The sequence below is a fragment of the Sander lucioperca genome, chromosome 20 (genome assembly GCF_008315115.2).
Source record: "Sander lucioperca isolate FBNREF2018 chromosome 20, SLUC_FBN_1.2, whole genome shotgun sequence".
NCBI classification, from domain to species: Eukaryota; Metazoa; Chordata; class Actinopteri; order Perciformes; family Percidae; genus Sander; species Sander lucioperca.
In genome coordinates, this window is record NC_050192.1 from 17,021,519 (window position 1) to 17,048,298 (window position 26,780).

The 26,780-nt window shown below is 41.5% G+C and overlaps 1 protein-coding gene across 3 annotated transcripts in view; it reads right to left on the bottom strand.

Annotated features, from left to right (window-relative positions):
* The window catches only part of si:cabz01090165.1 (uncharacterized protein LOC100333421 homolog), a 471,441-nt gene that overhangs the window by 438,494 nt on the left and 6,167 nt on the right, over positions 1-26,780 (bottom strand). For 2 of the 3 annotated variants that reach the window (XM_031304122.2, XM_031304121.2), the window contains exon 1: positions 3,886-5,329. The exons of the other annotated variant lie outside the window; for it this stretch is intronic. The gene's annotated coding sequence lies outside the window, so the exon portion shown is untranslated. Of the gene's footprint in view, positions 1-3,885; positions 5,330-26,780 lie in introns of those variants that run through there. 3 annotated transcript variants of the gene reach the window in all.

Genomic DNA, 26,780 nt, shown 5'->3' on the forward strand with positions numbered 1-26,780 from the left:
GCAGCTAAATATGTATCTGCCTGCCACAGCCTGAGGGACTCACCACTATAAGATCCCAACATTACAGATTGGTTTAGGATCGTACAGTTATTATATTGTAAAAAACTGAGTATTATACTAAGTAATTATATTGTATTATGTAATTGTTTTGTAATGTAATGTGTTGTTGTGTAACGCCCAGTGCAGTATAGAATCAATGTGACAGCTACTGTATGTATTTAATATGTGATATGTACTATATATGCATTTTCTGTGAACTGCTTTGGCAACATGTTTTCTTTGTTCACGCCAATAAAGCAATTTGAATTGAATTAATTGAGAGAGAGGGGGAGAGAGAGAGAGACAGAGAGAGAGAGCGAGAGAGAGAGAGAGAGAGAGGGGGGGGGAGAGACAGAGAGAGAGAGGGGGAGAGAGAGAGGGAGAGAGAGAGAGAGAGAGAGAGAGAGGGGGAGAGAGAAAGAGATGCAAAGCAACTACAATAATACCCAATAATAATAATAATAATAATAATAGAAATATGACTCATAGTAAGTATAGCCGTGGGTATGATGGAGTGACAGTGGGGCTGCAACTGACAATTATGTACATTATCAATTAATCTGTGGATTAGTTTCTGGATTAATGGATTAATTGTTTGGTCTATAAAATGTCAGAAAACGGTGAAACGTGGATCAGTGTTTCCCAAAAAGTCCAAGACGACGTCCTCAAATGTCTTGTTTTGTCCACAAGTCAAAGATAGTCACAGACGAGAGAAGAAACTAGAAAAAAAATTCACATTTAACAAGCTGGAATCCACGAAGATGTACTTTTCTATTATAAAAAAATAACGCAAACCGATTAATCGATTATCAAAATACTTGCCAATTAATTGAATGGTTTAATAGCTTTTAGGAACAGTGGCAATTATACCAGTACGGATTATAGAGCTGCAGCAACCAAGGCGAGGCGAGAAAGCACAAGGACCAATGTCCTGAAAACGCGTTGTATTGCACTCTCCCTGGGACTCAGAAGGCCTTTAATGAGCTCTCCTTGGTCCTGAAACTAGTCAACTTTTTTAACGTTTAAATCTATCTAGAAACTTCAAGAGGCTGTGTTGAACTTTGTTACAGCTGTCTATGGTGCTGAAAACGTGTTGGACCTTACTAACGCACCCAAACTGTGTTGGAGCTCTCCTTGGTTCTGAAACTATCCACAGCTCACTGTTGCACTATGACCATGTCGGAGCTCTCCTTGGTGCTGAAATCCCATCGGGGCCACATTCAGAACTGACAAAACATAGCACACGTTTTTTTTTAAACTGATCCGGGGGTGCGTTGAACACCATGTTGTGTGCACAACCGTTTTGAGATTGAATGTGCACTGGTTCTCTCCCTTTAGTGAAACCTTAGACTCGCTTTGCCAGACCATCGACATGCTGCGGAGCGGAGGAGGGTCTGGCTAGTCCACACAGCAATCAGGGATGGGAGAAAAACGTGCTCTGGTTTATTGGAATTTCTTTAAACCAATCACATTCGTTATGGGCAGGGCTAAGCTCCGCACGGAGCCGCTGTAAAATAGTCATGCGAGAGAAAACTCAGATTGGACAGATCAGTCTAGCTAGCTGTCTGGATTTACCCTGCAGAGATCTGAGGAGCAGTTAACAATAGTCCTCAGAAATCCACCAGTTTAAAATTCCACTTCCAGGATTGCTCCGTTGCCGCTAGAAATTCCGCCGGATGTCCGTTACCTAACCCTTTCTCTGTGTTTTAATTTAAAACTATACTATCTGTCCAATCTGAGTTTTCTAAAGTTTTCTAAAACTACTTTTGAACGTACACACGTTCCACCAAAACAAGTTCCTTTCCCCACAGCGCGAGCTCACTAAATAAGGCAACCAAACTGTATTGGAGCTCTCCGTGGTTCTGAAACTATGCACAGCTCATTGTGGCACTATGACCATGTCGGAGCTATCCGTCGTGCTGAAATCACATCAGGGACCCCGTTCAGCGCCAACAAAACGTAGGTGCGCAATCACTCTGCCTTTTTATTACCGCGGGTTTACAGACACGCCCCCGCTGATTGGGTATCACCTGTTACCCAGCCAATAAACGAGAGACATGCCCACCAAACGAGAGAAAACATAACTCAAATCATGTGGCACACCGTTTCACACCGTTTCACACCGTTCCGAGGATACATGTCGTTCAACATGGAAACCGCAGCAAAGCGCTGCACACCGTTTTGAGATTGAACGTGCCCCCGTTCCCTCCTTTTCGTGAAACCTTGTCTAACTGCGTCAGGTCACTTTCTGTTGCACAGCTCCTGAGACTCAGACTGCCTCCAAGGAGCTCTCCATGGACCTGAATCCCCGGCAACTTGTTTAGTCTATCTATGAATCTACCCATGAACTATAAGCAGCTTGTTCTGATCTTTTTTAACAGAAGCTCTCTCGGTGTAGAGCTCTCATTGGTTCCTAAACACTCCCTGGGTCCTTATAGGCGTCTGTTACCAAACCCTATCTCGGTCCTGTTGTTTCCTGCTCGGCTGTGTTGTTTACTGTTCTGTCAGTGCGAGCATTCTAATAAGTAACATAATTTAGTCTGATTTTATTCCATGTGTTATTAGCTTCACAGTGATGCTCTTCTCTGCACAACAAATTACCAATTCTGATGATTCAGAGCAGATCTGACTTTGCTCCCCTTTGTCTACAAGTAGAAGTGAAATCTGCATTTATTGGGTGAAATAACATTTTGCTTCATATATAACATATTGCATGGAAATGTTGTTGATGTTGTCCTACCCAGTATTATGTAGCCGATCTACTGGATCTTCCTACTCACCTTACCTCTTCCCATCCTCCCCCTATTCTGTCCTGCCCTCTCTCCTCCCTCCTGCCATCTTTCCTCATTTCACCCTCTCCTTTTCATTATCCTCACTTCATCACCATTGCAATCTCCTCTCTTCTGCCCTTGTCTTTTTCTGTATCCCTTGTTTAACACTCTGGTCCTTCCCTTCCCAATTCTACCTAACCCCAACCCTCCTCCTCCTCCCACCTTTCTTTCTCTCCCCCTCTTTCTCTTTTCCTCCACTGCTTCCTCTACTCACTTCTACCATCTTTTCTCACCTCACCCTTTCCTAACTCTGTGATCCCTACCTCTATTCCTCTCTCTTTTCCATCCGCCCTGCCTCCTTCTCCTCTGCACTCTCCTCTCCTCCCCTCTCTTGTGTTCTCATCTCCTAGCTTCCTGCATAATAGATGTGTCTGTAACGCCAGTCAACTGGAGCGGCATGATGAGGCAGCTTTAGAAACAGAGAGTGAGACACAGAGACAGAGAGACAGAGAGAGAAAAGGCTCCCCCAACATGGGTTCTATTACTGCGCTCCCATCCACGCGCGCGCACAGGCCCAACGCACACATACGGATATGCACGCACACATTCCCATACAGGCACGCCGGGGCTGCCAGCCTGGCCGATGCATGGCAGCACAGAAGTGAGACGCCAAAAAATACCAATCAGCCTCTCAGAACCAGCGGAGAGAAGACGGTCAACGGCGCCGCTGTGCTACATTTGTAGAGGGATTTTAATAAATTGCCTGTATAGCCTAAGAGAATGGCACCAACAGTGCCAACACAGGCGCAAAAACAAGAAAGAAAGAAAGAAAGAAAGAGAGCAGTCACACACAGAGCGAGGTTATGGCAGAGCCTAATCACATCACAGCGATGATTCATTGCCATGGCACTAAGAATAAAACTACAGTTGGCACCACGATGAAGTCTGCATGGGATCCCCCATGCATGGCAGAAAAAAAGAAAAGAAAAATCAACTGCATAGCAGAGCTCGGTTCCCTCCGCCATCTCACACACACACCCTGCATTATTAACAGGCGGTCAATCAGTAATCTTACCGTTATCGATCTCCACCTTCTCTCCTCGCCTTCTCTTTTCTCCACAATCCCTTCTTCTTCCTCTCCCGATGCGTCCACTAATGGATGACTTAAATCACAATGAGGAGAACGGCTTTACCAAAAAAAAAAAAAATCCCAACTCCTGCTCTCCTCTCCTGCGCTCCTATTCCTTTCCCATCCACACACAGATAGAGAGAGAGAGGCTCTCTTGGTAGTTTTCAGGGGCTGAATAAACGAGAGTGTGAGCGTGTGTGTGTGTGTGTGTGTGTGTGTGTGTGTGTGTGTGTGTGTGTGTGTGTGTGTGTGGGGGGGGGGGGGACCGGACAGCAGCAGAAGAAGCGGAATTACCAGAACAGACGTGCGCGCAGTCAGGCAAAAGGGGGGGAAAAAAAAGAGAAAAGGGAGCGAACCGGGAATCCAGGTGCCGGTGGTCTCACCGTGCAAACCCGCGAGAAGCACTCACGTGCACATTGATCCTCAAAAGCGAGAAGGGTGGGTGGATGGGTGGGTGGGTGGTTGCAGGGGTCATACGGTTGCTGGAAAGAAGAACAAAAAAACTCCTATAAGCCTCCAATGCGCATCCCAAAGCCGAATTAACGTTACTCCACACACGTATTTCTATGGAATAGCGAGGTGAGAGCTCGTGCCATCCGTGTGCGCATGCTGTGTCATTCGAGCACAGACGTCTCTCAGAGAGAGCTATCCAAAGCGAAGACGGATAAGCGGAGAAAAAGTGATGTACGGGAGGCTAAATGCCTTCAATTCCTCTCACTCTCACCCCAAGTCCCGGTAAGAAATCCGTGCGCTTATCTGGTTTGTGCTTCAAAATCCCAAAATACTCAAAGAAACTGTACACCCACCAAACACTGAGGATGTCCTTGAGTGCGAATAGCCCTCTCACTTATCCAAGCATCCGTCTGCAGGGGCTATGAACGGGCGGTCTGATCCCAAAAAAAAAAAAAAAGAGCTATCTCTCCAGGTAGGTAGGGCCCCTATTTTAACCAATGCAACTATTTGAATTCCAAAATATTCCGGCAATGCGCGCGGTTTCCATCCGTCAGCACGCAGGGATGAAAGCTTGGCTGGCTGTCTTCTGTTTTTTTTTTTTCTTCCTTTCCCGAAACCAAAAAGGGAAAGAACACGCAATCTCCGTCCGGTGTAGCCTTGAAGCTGGCCCGGGCGGTGTCCAGATCCGTCCTCCGTGATCAATTATTAATCACACAACTGAAAAACAGACTCTGGTAATCCACCGAGGAAGCTCCGGAAAAAAGAAAAATATATGCAGTTTTGAAGGAAAGCAGCCTACCAATCGTGTGGCAATGACTGGAGCTATACTTTCAAGAAGCTACCATCTCGGTTAACATCTCGTAGTGGAGGCGTGCAGACCTGCAGCATGATGTGCATGTATAACCGAAAGTCGCCTATTTTTAGAGGAAGAAAAAAAAAAAAAAAAAACTCCCTCCTTTGGAGACTGTGGTAATCTTCGCCGAGGCTCCTGAACGTCCTTTGTCCCGTTTCCTCCTCCGCTACACCGCTCCGTGTCCGTCACTGACAGCTGCTGCTGCCGGGGGACATTTTTTAGACAAACGGTTAAAGTTTGAATTTCAGCCGCAGGTACTGAGCGCGTGCTTCCCGCCGGTTGGAGGGCGCTGTATAGGCGCACGAGGATGACAGACTGGCAGAGGGAGGGAGGGAGCTGTGCGGTGTGCACGAGAGGCTGCGCGAGGGTTCGAACAAAAAGACACACCCATGCAGACTATCTATCTATCTATCTATCTATCTATAGTATCTATCTATAATATCTATCTATAGTATCTATATATCTATAGTATCTATATATCTATAGTATCTATCTATCTATCTATCTATCTATCTATCTATCTATCTATCTATCTATAGTATCTATCTATCTATCTATCTATAGTATCTATAGTATCTATCTATCTATCTATCTATCTATCTATCTATAGTATCTATAGTATCTATCTATCTATCTATCTATCTATAGTATCTATAGTATCTATCTATCTATCTATCTATAGTATCTATAGTATCTATCTATCTATCTATCTATCTATCTATCTATCTACAGTATCTATCTATCTATCATCACATTAGCCAGTTATGTTTTTTCCACATAGCTAGTGGATAGATAGATAGATAGATAGATAGATAGATAGATAAAAATACTCATCTTGATATTTTATGACTTTTCCCAATTTTATGATAAATAAGTTAATTTTACTATTAACATAATTTTGACTTGATGATGGACATGGAGTTTAGGCTCTCCGAGATGTATTTGACCCCAAACATATGGTAGGTACCGCCACTGCGAAGGATGACACACATTTCTATCTGTGAATGACTTTCGGCCCATCAAAATTATATATTTGCTCGTATAAAAAAAATTCACAGTCAAATAAAATGGTCAAGACCAAGGGCGTAACTGTGGGTTCAACATTGGGGGGGGGGGGGTTGAGATCTCCAACTGTCTGCCTACATTTAAAAAAGAGACAAAAACGTCGAAAAAATGGTGGGAAAAAAACTCACAAAAACGCCAAAAGGCGACAAATGTCGGAAAAAGCGCCAAAAACTTTGGAAAAAATAACTAAAGAAGGCGACAAAAAAGTCTAAAGAAAGCAACTAAAACCTCAAAAAAAATTGTGGGAAAAAAATGACAAAAACGTCAAAAAGGCGACAAAAACTTCAAAAAACAATTGTCAAAAAAAAGAAGTCAGAAAGAATCAACAAGAACATCGAAAAACAACTCCAGAAAGGCGACAAAAACGTTGAAAATAAACAACAAAAACGCCATAAAAAGGCGGCAAAAATGTCGGAAAAAGCTACGAAAACGTCCAAAAAAATGCAACCGGAGTAAAATCGGTTTGCATTGAATTAAAAGTTTGCAAGAAACAAACGTGGGGCAGCATTTGCTTGGAATTCTTAAAACAGAATTTAAAAATGCACAATAGTTTATGTATGGACCTTTAAAGATAACTTACTGGGGAGATATAGTGGAATATTACACTTTTGTTGTTCGTTACACGTTCGACAATTATGGCATATGTTTAGTCACAGGAAAAGGGAATTTTCATCTTCACGTTTTTCATTGACAAAAGAACGAAAGTAAGTAAGGATGGAAGATGGAAGTAAAGTACGCAGGGGGTAAGGGAGAGAAGGTTTTAGGTGGCAACGTGGCATGAGGGGTGGCTGCTGTTGCAAGCGTGGCCATGAATTAGAATTAGCAGCGTTGGGGGAGCGTTCTACGTGGACTGATTTCTGAATATTATAATGCTTGTGCGAGTGGAAACGTGCTTTGCATCTCTCAGTTGGACGCACACACTGTTAACGTGAGGCAGCGTGAGCAGACATGGAGACAGAAGACAAATGAACAGCCATGATGGATGAGTTGTGACTTGGTGATAACGGAAGGGTGGAGAACATTCCCCCATGTTGCACACACAGTGTACACACACACACACACACACACACACACACACACACTTTTACACTGTGGTATAAAAGAAGACAAGTTAGTTGACTTGGTAATAAAGACAAGGAACGGGGTGAGAAATCAAGGCAACCATTCTCTCTCTCTCTCTCTCTCTCTCTCTCCCTCTCACACACACACACACATGCACACAGACAGACACGCACACAGACACACAGACAAACATGCACACACGCACACACACACACACACACACACACACACACACACACATATAACGTAAATATGAGATCCTCATCAGCCAGTGGATAGTAATTATGTTTAAGTAATTAAATATACAAAAGAGAGGGGGATACCAAGCCTCTCTAATGTTTGATCTCTCTTTCTCTGTGTAACACACACACACACACACACACACACACAAAATAATCTCTGACCTACATGCACATATGTTACAACAAATGCATAGATTATATACATATACATGATAGATTGATGCGGTGGATTGGAAATATGAGGGAAGGCTGGTAGATGTCAAGGCACGCACACACACACACACACACACACACACACACACACACTTTGATCAGGTTTAATCCTGGGAAGATTTTTTTCTCGCTGACGTTTTGGTATAATGTGCCATTAAGACCCAGGAGAAGGCAGAATTTTCATTTCATAAAAAACTCTGCAGCAGCTGATCCTGCTGATAAATTGAACAACTGAAAAGGGAAATGACCCACTGGGATGTTTGGTTGAAATGAAAGCCTCTATAATATGTAGGCATTAAAGCACAGTGTTGAAAATCACTGCTCTGCTGTTCATGGGGGTGAGAGCTCTGCTGCTACAAGAGCCAGAGTTTTTCAGTCTGAATAAAATCAATTCGACGGATGATTCCCATTAAATTATCTACTTTAGTGGGCATTTAGTTTTGGGCATGCTTTACACACAGTAATCAAAACGTAGGGGTTGTGACATGCAAAATACAGTATATAATAAGATCTAGAGCTGCATCAGGGGCAATGTTTGGCAAAGTTGATTGTTTTTTTTCAATCACAACATATTGATCAGGATACATTACTACTGCAGCTCCAAACAACAACCTGGAGATCAACACATCAAAGACCAAAGAGCTGATTCTGGACTTCAGGAGGAAGCGACAGATGGACCCACCACCACTCCTCATAGAAGGTGCTAGCTTCAAGAGGGTCCACATCTTTAAATTCCTGGGAGTGCACATTGCTAACAACCTCTCCTGGACAGCAAACACCACCACCATCATCAAAAGGGCACAGCAGAGACGCTGCTGGTGGCCTTTTATCGCTCTGTCACAGAGAGCATATTGACGTACTGCATCACAGTGTGGTATGCAAGCTGCACTGTGGCACAGAAAAAAAAATCACTGCAAAGGGTCATCTGTTCTGCAGAACAGATCATTGGCTGCTCGCTGCCCACACTTGACAGCATCTCCTCATCCCACTACCTCAGCAGAGAAAAAAACATAATAAAGACTCCTTTAACCCAGGCCACGAAGTTACTCCCCTCAGCAAGGCGTTACAGGTCTGTCAGAACCCGCACATCCAGGTTCAGGGACAGCTTTTTCTCCACAGCCATCACAACTCTAAACATTCAGTTACAGAAATAGGACTTCATCATGCTGAATGACTATCTTGCCTTTTTTGCACTGCATTTGCACTTTTCCAGGACTGTGACCTTTAAAAAAAAAAAAGATCTTTGTGCGAGTATGGCGTGAGTAAGTGTATGAATGTATACTACTATGCACTAGAAACACCTGTCCCATTATGTGTATGTGAGGGTAGGGTTTGTGGAAGGGTATGGCGTGTGCGTATGAATGCATATTTCTAGGCACCAGAAGGAGTTATTCATTTATTATACAGAAAAGTTAAAAGTAACATTAAGTTACAGAATAAACGGGCCTGACTCACTTTCAAAACTGGTTTCCAGCAGGCTCCTGTTCTGCAGAAACATAAAACATTGAACACAACTTACAGTATGTGAGGACAGAAACATTTGTACAGGACATCTGCATGGACTAGACAGATACAGACAGCTAAAACAACAATACAGTTACAGCACATGAGGACAAAAACATTGGTACAGGACATTAGTATGTGCTAGACAGAATGGAATGTCATTCCAAATTTTGGTGTATCTATAAAAAAAGACTTTCTGACCATAGTTGTTTTTGTATGAGGGAACTGGAATGAATGCCTGTGAGACTGACCTAGTGAGGCATACTGGTCTCATATTGTGTGTTGGGAGAAGTGCAGCAAGTGCTGGTAAGGTGCCATTTTGAATCTGAAAATAAAATGCATAAAGTTTCTGATTCAACTTTTTTGTTAAGTTAGAAACGTGTTCCCGATATGTAAGGTGTGAGTCAAGTAGCACACCAAGATATTTGTAAATCTTTGTGACAAGATCTTGGTTTGCAAAGGTAATAAAATCAGTAAAAGAAAGACTTTTTCTGAGTGAGTGGAAATACATACATTCAGTTTTCTTTACATTGATGGTCAAGTGGTTCTTTTTCAACCAGTCATGTAGGAACTGAAGATCAGATGATAATTTTGAGTTTATGACATCAGGATATGAGTCAGAGAGAAAAATCACAGTATCATCAGCATATATTAAGCATTTTGATTGATTACACACCTGAGGGAGATCATTGATGTATAAAAGAAAAAGTAAGGGTCCAAGAATGCTGCCTTGTGGGACGCCCATATTACAGATTAATGGTTGGGATATGATTTATTTTGACAGCTTGCAGCCTGTTCGTCAGGTAGGAAGAAAGCATTTCTATCACAGATGAAGACAATTTAAATGAGTGAAGTTTGTTAAGCAAGATCTGGTTCAGATCTGGTTCACTGTGTCGAAGGCTTTACAAAAATCAATAAAAATAGCTCCAGTGATGTGACCTTTGTTAAAAGTCACGTAATTGTTCAGTGAAGAGAAGTAATGCCGACATGGTTGATCTCTTCGCTCACAAACCGTGTTGACAGTCACTGAGCCAGTTGTTAGTTTCAAGATACAATGTTTTTTTTTTTTGTTTTTTTTTTTTACAATGTTTTACAATGACAAATAAATGATTCTGATTCAAACAGAAACATGAACCATCCACATCACATGTAATAATTCACAATCTTCAAGGAAACTGCGAGAAAAAAAGGAATAAAGAGGAATCTAATTTGCCATTTTTTTTGTTCCAATTATAAGAGAACTCTCCACTCTTGGTTTACATATTGCAGTGAAAATTAGCCATCTAAATTCATAGCCGGACCTCTGAATTGACGCCTCACATGTTGAGATTTGTGGAATGATTTAAAAAGGTGAGATGCTGCTGTTGGGTGCTTGTTTGGAGATATAACAGAGCCGATCACAGCCATTGTGGGAGCAGGCATTTAACATTTAATAGCCAGTTATAGTCAGCCTCTATCCCGCTCCAACACCACCACTTTTTTTCTCCATATCATTAGTGACAAATCTTTAAGAAAATGTCTGAAGGTCTTCGTGAGAAACAAAAAACCTGAGAAAATAGGCAAATCAGGGAAACCTCTCCTAAAAAGTTATACTGCGCCACTGTCGGTATATGAATGTGTGTGGAAATGGGTTAATGAGAGGAAATTGTAAAGCGTTTTGTCTGATAAGGTATAAAGGCGATCAGTGGAATATAACTAAGTACATTTACTCAAGTACTGTACATAAGTACAAATGTTGAGGTACTTGTACTGTACTTGAGTCTTCTTTTCATGCCACTTTCTACGTCTACTCTGCTACATCTCAGAGAGAAATATTGTATTTTTTACTCCACTACATTCATCTGACAGCTTTAGTTACTTTACAAATGAAACTTTTTGCACACAAAACATGTAGTTTATAAAAGCTGATATTTTATTATAAATGAAACTAGCCAACAATAATAATAATAACAGTCTACAAGTCCAGCTGACATGATTAGACCATTAAACACACAACTGTTTGGATCCTTTATAGTTTCTAAGATGTGAGGATTTTTCTGCATTGAGTACTTTTACTTTTAATACTTTAAAAAGGAACACGCCAACTTATTGGGACTTTGTCTCATTCACCGTATCCCCCAGAGTTAGATAAATCCATACATACCTTTCTCATCTCCGTGCGTGTCGTAACTCTGTCTGACGCACCCACCGCTAGCCTAGCTTAGCACAGATGCTGGAGGTAACTGGTTCCATCAAGCCTACTGCTCCCAATGAGTGACAAAATAACGCCAACATTTTCCTATTTACATGTTCAGATTTGTATAGTCACAGCATGTACAAATAACAAGGTCAGATGAGACACAGACATCTTCTAACCGTATACATACTGGGAATTATATTCTCAGAAGGCGAAGCACTGCTACTTCTGCCACTTGGGCGGAGTAATTTTCTCACAGCACCTGAGAAGCCCTGTGGTGAGGAGCAGAGAGTAACAACGGTGCTTTTCTTCTGTGGTTCAGTGACTGAACCACTGAAAGTAAAACGCCAGGCACCTCTGCCCCCTCAAGGACGGCAGCTAACTCCTTCTCACCAGACTGATAAGTATGCTTGTGTACAAAATAAAACAAGCTTTAACTGAGATATGCCGGGTCCAGGCTGCACGCCTAGTGGCACTCATGACTCTTTCCAGGACAAGCCTGGGCCTTGTGTATTAAATTCTTCTTCAATCTATGTTGTGATAGGTAATAGAAAAAGAATGGTGAATCCGCTAAGTAAGAAAAAGAAGCACTTAACTGCCAATTTAGCAAATTTAGCATATATTCCTCGTCAGCCACAGCCTGTCCCAAAAAATGAGACAGATAATTATTTTAACACACTAACACTAGCCTTACTAAACGTCAGGTCTTTGGCGGGTAAATCATTTTTAATCAATGATTTTATTATTAAGCACAATCTTGACCTTATGTTTTTAACTGAAAGCTAGTTAGACCATAATAACAGTGATGCTGTTCTTATTGAGTCAGCTCCCCCTAACTTAAATTTTATGAGTGAGAATAGAGCGAATAAGAAAGGAGGTGGAGTCGCCATTTTGTTTAATGACTCGTTCCAATGTACTCAAATATCTTATGGAAACTTTGCTTCTGAATTAGTGGCTCTTCAACTAAGGTCCTCCTCTCGACCTATATCTCTAATTATCTACAGGCCACCTAAATACTGTGCATCCTTCTTTGACGACTTTAGTGAACTGCTGTCTATAATCTGTATTATTGTTGGCTGTGTAGTTATTGCTGGTGATTTCAGCATTCATGTTGACAACCCCCAGGATAGAGGGACAAAAGAACTGTGTTGCATTTTTGAGAACTATGGACTGACTCAGCATGTGACGGAGCCCACACACAACAAGGGGAACACTCTGGACTTGATTATCTTGAAGGGTTTGAACATTTCCAAGGTTGTGGTGACTGATGCTGCTCTCTCTGATCATTCCTGTGTTTTCTTTAATGGCACTATCTCTGTGCACATAAGTGTCCAAACAAAGTTAATAAGAAAATGGTATATCACTGAAAACACCAGTGAAACATTCATTCAGCTTTTCTCGTCCACACCCACCCTCTCAGGGGTCTCAGTCACTGAGCTTGTAGACAATTTCAATTGTAAAATTACAAATGTTATTGATGCCATTGCTCCCATTAAGGTAAAAACTGTCTATGATAAGAAAAGATATCCATGGAGAAATGCCATACTGGTAAGAACAGAAAAAAGAGAGTGTCGAAAAGCAGAACGCAGGTAGCGAAAAACTAATCTCCAGGTCCACTACAACACCTATAAAGAGAGACTTCGCATTTATAATTTGGAACTGAGGAATGCAAGGCGGTCCTTCTTCTCGGACCTTATTGCCAAAAACAATAATAATTCACGTGCTTTGTTTGCTACTGTCGATAGGTTAACAAACCCTCCAGTACCAGTAGCATCTGAACTTTTATCCACCAAGGCCTGCAATGATTTTGCCACCTTCTTCAAAGACAAAATTCAGAAAATTAGACAGTCAGTGCTTCCATATCAAGTACAGGGTATGTGTTGTCACAGTGTCCAGGCAAAACAAATTCCAATATGACCCAATTTCATATGATTAACCGTAAAAACCTGGAGGACATTATACAACATCTGAAAACCTCCTCCTGCTGCCTTGATATCCTACCAACGGGGCTTTTCAAAAATGTTTCGAATTGTTTGGCTACAGATCTTCTACAGATTGTAAACATGTCTCTTCTCTCAGGTATCTTCCCACAGGCCCTGAAAACTGCAGTCATTAAGCCACTCTTAAAAAAGAACAATCTAGACACGTCACTAATGAGCAACTATAGGCCGATATCAAACCTTCCATTTTTAAGTAAAATCATTGAAAAAACGGTTTCTCAGCAACTCAACCTTTTCTTGTCACTAAACAACAGTTTTGATGCCTTCCAGTCGGGTTTTCGACCACACCACAGCACTGAGACAGCTCTTGTTAAAGCCTTTAATGACATCCACTTAAACACAGATAGTGGCAAAATTTCAGTCTTAGTATTACTTGATCTCAGTGCTGCATTTGATATGGTCGACCATGACATATTACTACACCGATTGGAAAACTGGGTTGGCATTTCTGGCTCAGTACTAAAGTGGTTTGAGTCTTATTTAAAGAATAGGGACTACTTTGTGTCTATAAGGAATTATACATCTGAGCATACAAATATGACGTGCGGAGTTCCCCAAGGCTCCGTTCTGGGGCCTCTCCTGTTTAACATCTACATGCTTCCACTGGCTCTAATTATGGAAAACAATAAAATAAGTTACCATAGTTAAGCAGATGACACACACATTTATATAACCTTATCGCCAGGGGACTATAGCCCAATACGACTATAGCCCAATACAACAACTGACTAAGTGCATTGAACAAATTAACGACTAGATGTGCCAGAATTTTCTTAAATTAAATGACGAAAAAACTGAGGTGGTTGTTTTTGGAGCAAAAGTGGAACGATTAAAAGTCAGCACTCAGCTTCAAACGACAATGTTAAAAACAACAGACAAAGCCAGAAATCTTGGTGTAGTCATGGACTCAGACCTGAATTTTAACAGCCACATTAAGACAATTACAAAGTCAGCCTATTACCACCTTAAAAATATATAAAGGGTTAGAGGACTTATGTCTCAGCAGGATTTGGAAAAACTTGTCCATGCTTTTATCTTCAGTAGACTTGACTACTGTAATGGTGTCTTTACAGGTCTCCCTAAAAAATCAATCAGACAGCTGCAGCTGATTCAGAACCCTGCTGCTCGAGTCCTCACTAAGACCAAGAGAGTGGATCACATCACTCCAGTACTGAAGTCTCTATACTGGCTTCCAGTGCCTCAAAGAATTGATTTCAAAATACTTTTGCTGGTTTACAAATCACTAAACGATTTAGGGCCAAAATACATCTCTGATCTGCTGCTACACTATGACCCACCCAGACCTCTCAGGTCATCTGGGACAGGTGACAGGTTTGTTGTCCCCAGAGTCAGAACTAAACAGGGGGAAGCAGCGTTCAGTTTTTACCCTCCACATATCTGGAACAAACTCCCAGAAAACTGCAGGTCCGCAGAAACTCTGTTCTTTTAAAATCAAAGCTAAAGACCTATCTTTTTGATGTTGCCTTTCTTTAAATAACTGTTCATTTGTTATACTGAAGTTGCATTGATGACACTGTATGACATTCTATAACTCCTCTTTAATGTTTAATTTCTTATACTGCACTGTAACTTTTATTCACGTATTTTATCTCTCAGTTCTTTTAATTTCTTATACTGCACTGTCAAATTTATTCTTGTCTTTTATCGAGTGGTATTTTTGAACAGATAATGGACATATTTCTGAGAATTTCTCCTACGCGGTTGTGACATAGATAAGGACCTGTGGTCGGAGAAATTTTTTTCTTTTTTTTTTATCATTTTTCCCTGCACTTTAATGTTTTAATTTGCTTTTTTTTTTTTTTTTTAATCATTTTCTAACTGCTCTTTAATGTTTTATGTAAAGCACTTTGAATTGCCCTGTTGCTGAAATGTGCTATACAAATAAAGCTGCCTTGACTTGCCTTTTCAGGTGTTGCGCTAATCACTCCGCCCAAGTAGCAGTGCTTCCCCTTCTGAGAATATAGTTCCCAGTTTATATATGGTTAGAAGATAACTGTGTCTCATGTGACCTTGTTATTTGTACATGCTTTGACTATACAAATCACAACATGTAAATATGAAAATGTTGGCGTTATTTTGTCACATTTTTCTGATGATACATACTTTTACTTCTACTTTTACAACATTTTCAATGCAGGACTTTGACTTGTAACAGAGTATGTTTACAGGATGGTATTAGTATGTAAGTAAAGGATATCAATACTTCTTCCACCACTGAAGGCGATATATAAATACACTATTTACTTTTTTTTTTAAATTTGCAATAGAAAATGTGTATGACAAAAAAGTAATGCTGTCCAGATTGCAGTTTTGATCAACATAATTAGGAGATATTAAATTAAGGACAGCTGGGAGTGGGAGTGGAACTAGCAGCAACTAAGTTTAGCAACAAAACGGGGTTGGATTAACCCCTTGTGTTGTCTGCCCGTCGACCATGCAACTTGTTATTCTCCTGGGAAAATATACCCTAATTTAAACCCTTCTAAAAGAAAACCCTTTTTTTTTTATTTTTTTTTTTTAACACTGTTTTCTGCATTTTATTCCACTACCACCAGATACACCACTAACATGAACGTATTGGCCCTCATTTATCAACCTAACGTAGAAACCAGCGCAGATATGAGCGCAGAAATCATCTTACGACAGGCTTCACGCGTGATTCATGATAGTTCGTATCACACCAATCAAAGCGTAAGAATGGTCGCACATTGATAAATGCAGCGGCTGGAAACAATCGTAATTTAAATATCACGCCCCTATATATTCTCGGTTTTGAGGCCTCGCCCCTACAATTTACAACATGGCGAGACGTAATCCAGCTGAGAAGCGGTACTTTTCAGAGGTGGAGATTAAAACCCTGATGTCTCAAGTTCATTTGCACTTACGTTTGTAGATTTGGCAGCCTGAAAACTGTTATTAAAGGCTGTAGAAAGAATGTGGCATGGAAAGAGATCACTGATGCAGTCAACAGTGTTGCTGTGGTAAATCAGACTCCAGCTGAAGTTTAATTAATTTATACATCCTTGACATATGTATGCTATAGTCCTAATAGTAATATACAGACTTATATTGCAATCTCTTAGGCCTACATGGTTTACCTATATTTAAATAAACACACAGTAGCGGAGTTTATGCAGTATCTTTTATTTTTCCTCGTGTTTTTTTCATGAGTCAGAGCCAGGCAACAGCTGTGAGGGAGTGCGCGTGTCCTCTGCCCCCCCCCCGTGCAGGACCACCACCCCGACCCTGTCTCCTGACAGCAGAGTGGCTGGAAAAAGAAGCCGAAATATGTCGGTCAATGGCAGAAATAAATCGTTCACTTGTGGCCATTAACGACACTTTAAAAGAGAAACGAAAACCTGAAGAATAAATAAAAATGTTGTGCATCGTCATGTTTCCTGTATTGAGTAGGCTATCATTGCCAAACATAACACTATACCTTTTAAAAGTGAGGAATAATATCCTGTCTCATTCGTATAGCCCCAGTTGGGGCTGTGCTGGACACTGCTCTCTGGGCATCGGGTCATCTGGCTCCAGAACCCCACAGGCTAAAACAATGTTGCAGACTTTTTCTGCCGTGTATAGTAGGGTCCCCCCGCTGATGCAAGACCATGAGCCATCTGCCCTTAATCAATCCGATGGAGCGCTCCACCGTGGCCCGTGCGCGTACATGTGCACTGTTGTACCAGCGAATAGAGGTCTTTTAAAAGAGCCAGAACTGCCATTGCTGATAAGTGATCAACTGATGACTTCTCCTTCTCCTATTAAACTGACTCGAAAACTTGCGTACACGAGTTCAGACCAGACGTGAGATTTTATCGCAGCCTACACTCACGTTCAAATTGATAAATCCCTTGCTTTGCGTAGGAATCGGCGTACGCCCGTCCTACGCACGTTTCATAAATGAGGGCCACTGTCTCTAGTTTTACACTTTTCATGCTCAATAAACCATATTTATAAGAAATTAAAGACTACCTCATTTTTTTTTTGTTGAAAAAAGCTAAAATTATGAGTTATTTCGACAGATAATTACGATTGAGTGGAAAATCACAGACTGTCAAAGTTTATTCAGGATACTGTTTTTTTTCTTCAAATGCGATCGAATTTAATAAAACATCCAAAATTCAATGAGAAAGTAGAGATCTGATCCTTAGTTTTACTTGCGAAGAGTGTGGTATAGAACCATTTATGTTAAAGGGATATTTCACAATTGGAAAGATGAATATATCTTTAAATTGGGTCACTTATGTAGTAGAAATGTGAAAATCTTTTAGAAATTGGTGGCTTCTAGGCCGAGAAAAGCCAGAAAATGTGTTTTTGGCTCATGTGGATGAAAGACACCAAATCCCAGAATGCAACGTGTTTTATTGTCATTTCAACCATATACACGAAACAACGTTCAAGTGGTGTTACACATTTAAAATATATAAAAACGACCTTATATAAAAACAACATACGAAACAGGCTACATTTAGTGCTCCATAAAGTTCAGCTAACACATAGCTACATAGCACATAGCATTAACACTTGGTGGGCTGTGGTATAAACACCAAGTATAAACACAGCCGTAAATTTGCGTGGGGTGTAGAATGGTCGGCATTTTACAGTCACAAACTCCACCAGCAGTTAGCAGTTCGTTGGATACAAGCACCCCATTTCTGCAACAGGTAGTCTGTGTTAACACAGCACACCTCGACAGGCTGGATAGTCTGGTACAGCAATATTTCCACAACAACAAAAACACAGCAGTCTCTGAACTCGCGTTGGGAGTTTCGTTGAAGTTGGATGTAGTCCAGTTTGTTGTCTAATGAGCGGACACTTGCAAGCAGGATTGATGGAACAGGTGGTTGGCTAGCGTTAGCTTTCCACCAACACATTCGTTCAACGTTCCCCGCTGATGATTTCCCTTTACCGGCCAGATGCATCGAGCAACACCGTTGGTCTCGATAGCCATTCAAAAATACTACCGTGTTTCTGCTGATACAAAGTTTAATGGTAAATCGGTGAAGTATATCTTTCATTTTGGGCAATTTGCTTGAAAAAAAAAACTAAATTTTGATGTTAAAACTTTCAAAACCCGAGGACAATAGGAGGGTTAACGTCAACCTACTAAAATGAGGACATTAAATGATGTTACGGACGTCATGGCGTCACGGACTAAGGTCCGTACAACTCGGTTCATTTCAAAATAACAGCTGACTTTTGGTTTCACACGGGACGGGATGATCTTTCCCAAATTTTAACCAAGACATATGAGTCGCTGTACTTTAACTTTAACCATAAAGGTGACACATCAGAAAAACTTTCAATAAGTTCATTTGAAAAGGTGCACACTGGAATCCTTGCATGCTTCTGTTTTCATTTAACAAGGGGAATAAAATCCAGAAAAGTTTGTATCATGTTGAGGCATCCGTCTCGGAGGAGGCCAGCAGGAGGTTTTTAATAAAGCAGACAGTGAAACGGTGTTTACATTCAGAGGACATCTGTTTGAAATGATTTCTCAGAGGACCACTGATGAAATGGAAGTTACTTTATCGCTCGTTAGCCAAATTAAACATTTGGTGAAGTGCAGAACTTTTTATTAAGTACTGTCCTAATAGCAAATGACTTGAACCTAGTTCATTAGAAAAATAATTACATTACTGTGAATTAGTTTGTGTGTGTGTGTGTGTGTGTGTGTGTGTTTGTGTGTGTGTATGTATGTGTGTGAATTTCTGAGAAACTTTTTGAAAATGGGTCAAATTTGACCCGAGGACAACAGGAGGGTTAAAATGTGGCAACAGAGCTTGCAGTGTTGGTATGATGGACAAAGAGAGGTAAAATGATGGTAGGATACTGGCATCAACATGTGGCTCCTCTGGTTTGGCGGTTAGTTTGCTCAATCTGACAGAACATCTGCTCACATAAATAATGGAAAGCGAAGGGAAACCACTGGAATTTTAATCTGCATCATTTGGCACCTCCACCTACTTTTGCAAATTCAAATGATCTCTGACACGAAAAGTACAACTCAGTAAATATGCTCTCTTTCATTCGCTTAGAGCACTGGTCTTCACTATTTTTTTCATGAGAGTAACACTGATAGGACAAAGTCAATAGGAGAGCCACTTTTACCGCAAAGTATCAAAAGTTACATCCAGTCATGAAAAGCATGTCTGCTTATCAATCTGTCATCCCTGAATATACAATGTGCAATTTTTTTCTACATTTTCCCATCATGTATCTAACCATCCAAGAGCACATTCGGCGTTAAGAGTTGGACAGACCGCCCAAACTGGCAACTCCGCAGTGAGACAGGGTTATGGACGGAAGGGCAGAGCATGTTTAAAGCGTAACTCTCGCCAAAATGTAACCTAGGGTCTTTTTGTGAATGTACCCGAGTCAAACTTTCATTTAAAAGCATAATTAGGACGGAAGCGCCACTTTTAAGATTGACCGTAGTTTTGTTTTTCAGTCAAATGGCCTTTTAAATGGGAGTGCTAGGGGCACTACTATGATCACATCAAAATTGCTATTTTTAAAACACTAAGAAGGCTCGACACAACATGAAACTTTACTCCAAGTATCACCAGGGGTACACAGAGTTTACACAAACTCCAAATGTGGAAAATACAGTGGCGTTTCTGTCCTAATTATGCTTTTAAACAAATGTTTGACTTGGGTATATTAACGAAATGACCCTAGGTTGCATTTTGGCGAGAGTGGACATACTGCCACTGGCAACTCTGCAGTGAGTCAGGGTTAGGGACGGAAGGGCAAAGCATGTCTCAGGTCTAAGGACATTTTTAGATTTCTTCTTGAAATTTTCCTTTTAAAGGGTATTTGCATTTAACCTGATACCAATGTGTTTCATATCAAAATGTTCAGAACAAATTCAGCTTTCTGTCTAGTGACGCCCAAATTAGTTCCAGACCAATGTGTAAAGAGATAATTTCGCACTGAAGCTAAAAAAGTTGTCGATGTTCGCTTTTTGAAATGTCTCAAATCTCTTGTGGAAAACATACCTACACTTAATTGTTTTGGTGCTTGAAATGAGTTTACAAAAGTCTTGGGTTCACAACAGTAGCATGATATATGAATAAAATAGTAAATACAAGTCTAAAATTAAATTTTGTAATATCACTTTTTGAGTAGGAGTGTTGTCAAACATCGCTTGGATGCGCCAATGCATTGTTTTTTCTAGTCTATATTTCAATCTCGTAATGCCACTGTTTTAGGTATTTTTTAAATATAATAAAATATTTTTAATGGAGCATACTTAGGGTTGTGTTATAGCCCTGCTTGTTTTTAATGTTTTTATGAAATATCTGTATTTACTACATAATATCACCATATTATTTACTGCCACGCGAGCCACAAATTAAAGCTTGGCGAGCCACAAATTAAAGCTTGGCGATCCGCACAATCAGGGGCATCGGACTGGGGGGAAAAAAAGAGGACTCAGTACCCAGGGCCCTCATGTGAGGAGGGCCCAAAAAGATGCTAGAATGAATAGCTGTGGATGCGGGGAGGGGCCCATAGAAAATGCCTTTCTACAGGACCCAGAATTTTGTGCTGACGATTGAGGATTGCTGTTTGAGAGCATCAGTATTTGGAAACCCTGTGTAATAAAAACATTAAAAAAAAATAGATACAGTATTTTTGGAATACCGGTTTTCAATTTCAGAGATATGGGCCCCCAAGGAATTTGGAACCCACTTGACTAGAATCAGTGCTCATGAAAACCTTAATCTAACTCAACCATCTTATGAATAATGGAAACCACTAACTGCTACAGCGGTTACATTGTAACCTCATCCATTTTGCATCACATTTTGTATCCCATCGCTCTCCTCTTTGTCTATTTCTTTTCTCTCTGCAAAAGGACGAAAGTCCCTTTGCATGCTTAAACTCGTATCCTCCTCTTTCCTCTTCTTTCTCTCTCCTCCCTCCATTCTTAACCCTTTCCCTCCATGTCTCCATCCCTTTTATCCTTTCTACATCCCACACATCTATTCCTCTTTCCAACCCAAACATTCCATTTACCCACTCTCATCAATCGTTTTCTTTCCCTCTCTAGCCATTTGACCTCTTTTTTCCTTCCCTGTTGTTTTGTTGTGCCCTCCATTCTATTGTCCATCTATTTTTGTTCTCTATATATATTTCAGCTCCTGCCACTCTACTCTCTCTCTTTGCTGCCTCCCTCCATCTCTATGGCAAACCCTCTTTTTCCATCTATCTGTGTCCAGCACTTTCTTTCCTATTTTTGTCTCTCCACAGTTTTAATTTGCCATCTCTTCTGTTCACAATCCCCCGATATTTTTGTGCACCCAGAGCACATGTGTGAAGAAGGTTCGGGAGACCTTGATGAATTACACAGAAGCCTTTAATGAACTCAATTGAGGAGACAATTAAGCTGACAGTAAACAGTTTAACCACGATGTGTTATTGTGCAGTGCTGTCCCAACTCTCTGAAGTTCCTGTCCTCCTGAAGGTGTATTTAAACTCATGCTGGAGGCGTTACGTTTAGCTGAACCTTGAACAAAGACATTGCAGGCGCCGTTAACACAGATACTAAATCGTGTGGCTGGCCCACCGTCCTCCAAAAGGAGACAGCCCTGAGACAAAACATGTCCTTATCATGCAGCTGCCTACGTAGACTGTCTGAATCTGCAGATAGACAAACAGTTATATATGAAGAGGTGTGGTTGTTAGAGACTGGCTGAATATTCTCGTCCCCTGACCTGTGACCTGATGTTGTCACGTAAGCTTTCCCTTAGTCTCATCATACCACAACATGGTGTTTCTGGAAAGTCCACCACAAGCAGCACCAACTACTGGAGGGAGCATGCCTATGTTCCCACAGCCCTATGTTCCCACATTTCTAAGATTTTTTTTCAAAATTAGGCACTATGTTCCCACATTTCCTTTTTCAACATTTTTTTATCAGATTTTATCCCCTAACCCTAAAAGATGTTGTGGGAGGATAAGGCTTAAATTTCAGGGAAATGTAGGAACACAAGACCTAATTTTGAAAATGTCCTAGAAATGTGGGAACATAGGGCTGTGGGAACATACGGCCTAATTTTCAGTGAAAAAGAAATTCTTAGAAATGTGGGAACATAGGACTGTGGAACCACTGGGCTGTGGGAACATAGGGCTGACCCCCTACTGTATGTGTACTCCACAGGTCTGAGCTAAACGGCTCATGTAGTCCGGCATAGCAGCTAACTGCAAACTGTAGCAGCTTCCAATGTTACTCTCACAGAAATAGACAGCATTCAAGCTCGCCGTCCGTCACTCGCATCTCCGTGGTCAAACCAGCTGCCGCTAAAGTTGGAGACAGACGCCGGCAGAGCAGAGGGAAGTCTCGGTAACACAGGACCTTCTTCCTGTGTTTACTTTCTTGCTCCCGCCCAAGACACATCCGACCAATAAGACAAGTTAACGTTCTTGCGTGATTTGTAATGACGCATTTTGTTTTGGTACGCTTGGATTTTTCCAGGTGTGAAACCAAACCGAACCAAGGGGACATACCCATCAACTGATTCAGACCAAAGCAAACTAACTATATGTGTGAAAGCACCCTGAAGTTAAAAGCAGTTTTTTTCCAAGTTCAGACCAAACTCGTGGAACTCTTTGTCCTCCTCTTGTCCTTTTATGTCTTTCTTGTTCACATCAGTCCCTTGTCTCTCCCCCTCTATTCCCTCCCTCCCTCACACACTCACCTCTCCTTTCCTTTTTCTTGGTCCTCCTTTTCCTTTTCATCCTCTCTCCCGTCTCCTGACCTGCTGCAGTGAGAGCCGCGGAGCAGAGGAGAGAGAAGTAAGAAGAGCGGATCTGTTTCCCAAGTTTGCGAAACCTCTTCTCTCCAAAGAGCCAGGCGATAAGAGAAATATTACAGAGGAGGATAATGGGTAATTATGCCGGTCTAGAGATATGCTTCGCTAATCTGGCCTCCCTCTTCATTTCTCTCTCTCTCTCTCTCTCTCTCTCTGTGTGTGTGCAGTGGTTGAAAAAGACTGACAGTGTGCGTTTAATTCATTGTGTTGGGCTGCAGGCAATGCAGATTACTACTTGGTCTTGTGTGTGTCTTTGACTGTTTGGTGAAACGGTAAGACTTTTTTTCCCATTAAGATAGCACCTAAAATATAATAGAAAGGTATATATAATAGACAGCTCATCAGTGTGGGCGTCACAGAAGGACAGGATACATAAAATATGATCATAATAATGCTTTGCTTATAATAATGCTTCTAATGCAGACACATTAAACAAAGGGTCATTCATAATGCATCTAAAAGGAGAAGGAAAGTCATTAATTGGGCCCCAGTGATTTATTTGAACTCAATGTGGCATACCTATGGTTCTACTGAGGTAAAGAAAACAACAACAAAAGAAGTGGCACTAACTAATCATTTTCCACTTGTACTGACTTTTATGAACTGTTTCATCATCAAATTACTGGAGGAGCAGTGGGAGGATGACAGAATGGAGCAGAGAGAGAGCCCCCACCCATCCCACCCCCCCTCCCGTTGACTGGCGTCTGCTTGATTCTGACGCCTGCAAAATGCTGCACAATCATATTTTTAGGGGTCCACCTATCCAACTCTCTGTTTCACCGGTGACACTGCCTCCTCCATCCATCCAGTTATTTTTCCGCTTCACTACTCGGCTGATGAATCACAGGAGATGTAGTCCAGACCTTTTGACCCCCCCTGCTCTCTCCCTCTCTCTGTCTCTCCCTCCCCCTCTTTCTCTGTCTCCCCATCTCTCTCCCTCTCTCTCTCTTTCCCCCCCTCTCTTTCTATCTCAGGGTGAGTGCCTGTATCATAATGACAGGGGACGGCAGGACAGTGAAAAGTTTCTGTGTGAATGAACGCTCGCTTAGTTTCTAAGTTAAATTTGACACATAAGACTGCATTGCTTTGGGCTGTGTGTGTGTGTGTGTGTGTGTGTGTTTTGTGTTTTGTGTGTGTGTGTGAGAGACAGAGAGAGAGAGAGAAAGAGAGAAGAGCTGCAGCAGTTAAATTGCTGACCGTAAATCGTGCGTTCTCTCCCCATAGACTTCAAACCCAAATTTTCACTCTGGTCATTGTTTCTACAGCAGCTGGTTCACACAGCTCCACACCTCAGAGGTGCCACCGCCGTCCAACCAGCCAACCGCAGGCCTCTGCTGCTCCACTAGCTGCTCTGCTCATAACGAGACTGGATTGTCTGCACTCCTGCACTGAGTGGACTCACACATGTTTGGAATAGTTACTGTATATGGTTAGTTAGTCTGATCCATGTGGGAGTTTGCTGCATATTCTATGATCCATATTTGGAAGTAATACGTTTTGATCACCTCATTTTACATGTGAGAAATTTACGCACAGGCACATGTCATAAACCAAACAAGTCCTGCGACCGACATAGGTCGTTTGTTCCTACCCTCCAATACGACCCAGGGGGTGTGTTTCCTAAATTAGCGCCCCCTACCAGTGGATCAACATGTCCTTATACCTAAACTTTATTGTCACAGGCAATGTTGTGAAACGGTCACAGTTTGGTTAGGTTTAGGCAACAAAACTACAAAAGATAGAAAGTTTGGGTTAAAATAAGTATGTTACGTGGGGCGCCTCGGTAGGTCACCTGATTAAGCCTGCGCCCCATGTACAGAGGCTCAGTCCTTGCCGCAGTGGCCGCGGTTTTGATTCCAACCTGCGGCCCTTTTTTTGCATGTCATTCCCCCTCTCTCTCCCCTTTCTTGTGTTCAGCTATCCTATCAAATAAAGGCCGAAAAATGCCCCAAAAGATTTACTTTAAAAATAAGTATGTTACATTATTTCCCTTCTTACGTAAGTGCATGACGTAATTATGCATGTGACGTAGGGCCCTATCTTGCACCCGGCGCAGCGCAGTGCAAAGCCCGACGCAAGTGTCTTTGTTAATGTTTTAGACCGACACAGTTGTCAATTTCCCGTCCAGCGCCCGCGTTGTTTAAGTAGCAAATGCACCTGCGCCCATTTGAGCGGCCATGGGCGTGCTGGTCTTACAGGGAGGTGTGTTCAGGTGAATTCTTGGCGTATTGCTGTCTTGAGGCAGCGGGAAGTGATCGCGCCATTGACCACCAAAAACCTGGTCTGAAGTCAATAGCGCAGCATTTCATTGTTATTTTAACAGCAAATTAGTAAAATGGGCCTAGGTAACGTGCACAGCGCGCACACTATGCTTGTTACACACACACACACACACACACACAAGATTACAAATAAAAATATTACGGTGCAAATCCTCCATCATAACAGCAATACGCCAAGGTACAAACACGCCTGGCTTTTAAAGGGAATGGGAGATGACTGACACACTGATTGCTTTATTGCATGTTATGCCCAAAACACACCTATGAATTAATGAAGACACTAAGTACAACCGTTTTGAACCATACGCCTGGACACGCCCTAAACGCACCTGCGTCAATGCTATTCACGGCGTGAGCTAGTTATGTAAAGTTCAAATAACTCAACGTTGACTTTAAGTTTTAAATGGGACGTGATCAGCGGTCTCCTGGGGGTCAAAGACCTGGGTTGGTTTGACCTATCCATCCATCACTCCCGGAAAGGTCTTAAAGGCAGGTTTGGTAATCTTTTTCAAAAGTCTCCGTTTACTTTTAGTTTCAAATGGGAGTCAAACCCCACTTCCCCGGGTTAAAATCCTGCAATTGTTTGAAATGGAAATGGTAATTTGGAGCGCATACTTTATCACATTAATTCCTGCTTTGCTCCCATAATAACTACTATGGCCACTATAAACCTAAATATGAGTCATATTTTGCTGCTTGAACAAATATCTGGGAGCGCTTTTTGGCGGAGGGCAGTCTCGCGGCCATTTCGAACATGTGACTGTTCTATTTAAAGGCAGGGTTGGTAACCGTTTACAATATACACTTTTATAAACATATATATTGTTTGAAATGGTCTTTACACCCCGACAGCAATACATAACTTATGGGCTCTGAAAAAGGAGCGAAAAAGATCCGTCATCTGTAGCTGCTGTAATCCTGTTAAAACGCCCACTAATGACTCCACTTGGAAAGAACCAATGAAATGCCTCCATGCTGCCAGAGTTACTGCAAGTCTACTGCAGAATGGAAGACCCACCACATGTGTGAGAATGTATCATTTGTGGAATCCTGTTGGACATGGGATGTTATGTGCAAAATATACGTTTACACTTATGAGGTGTTACATTTCACATGTGGAATATTTGGATTACATTCATTCAATTCATTC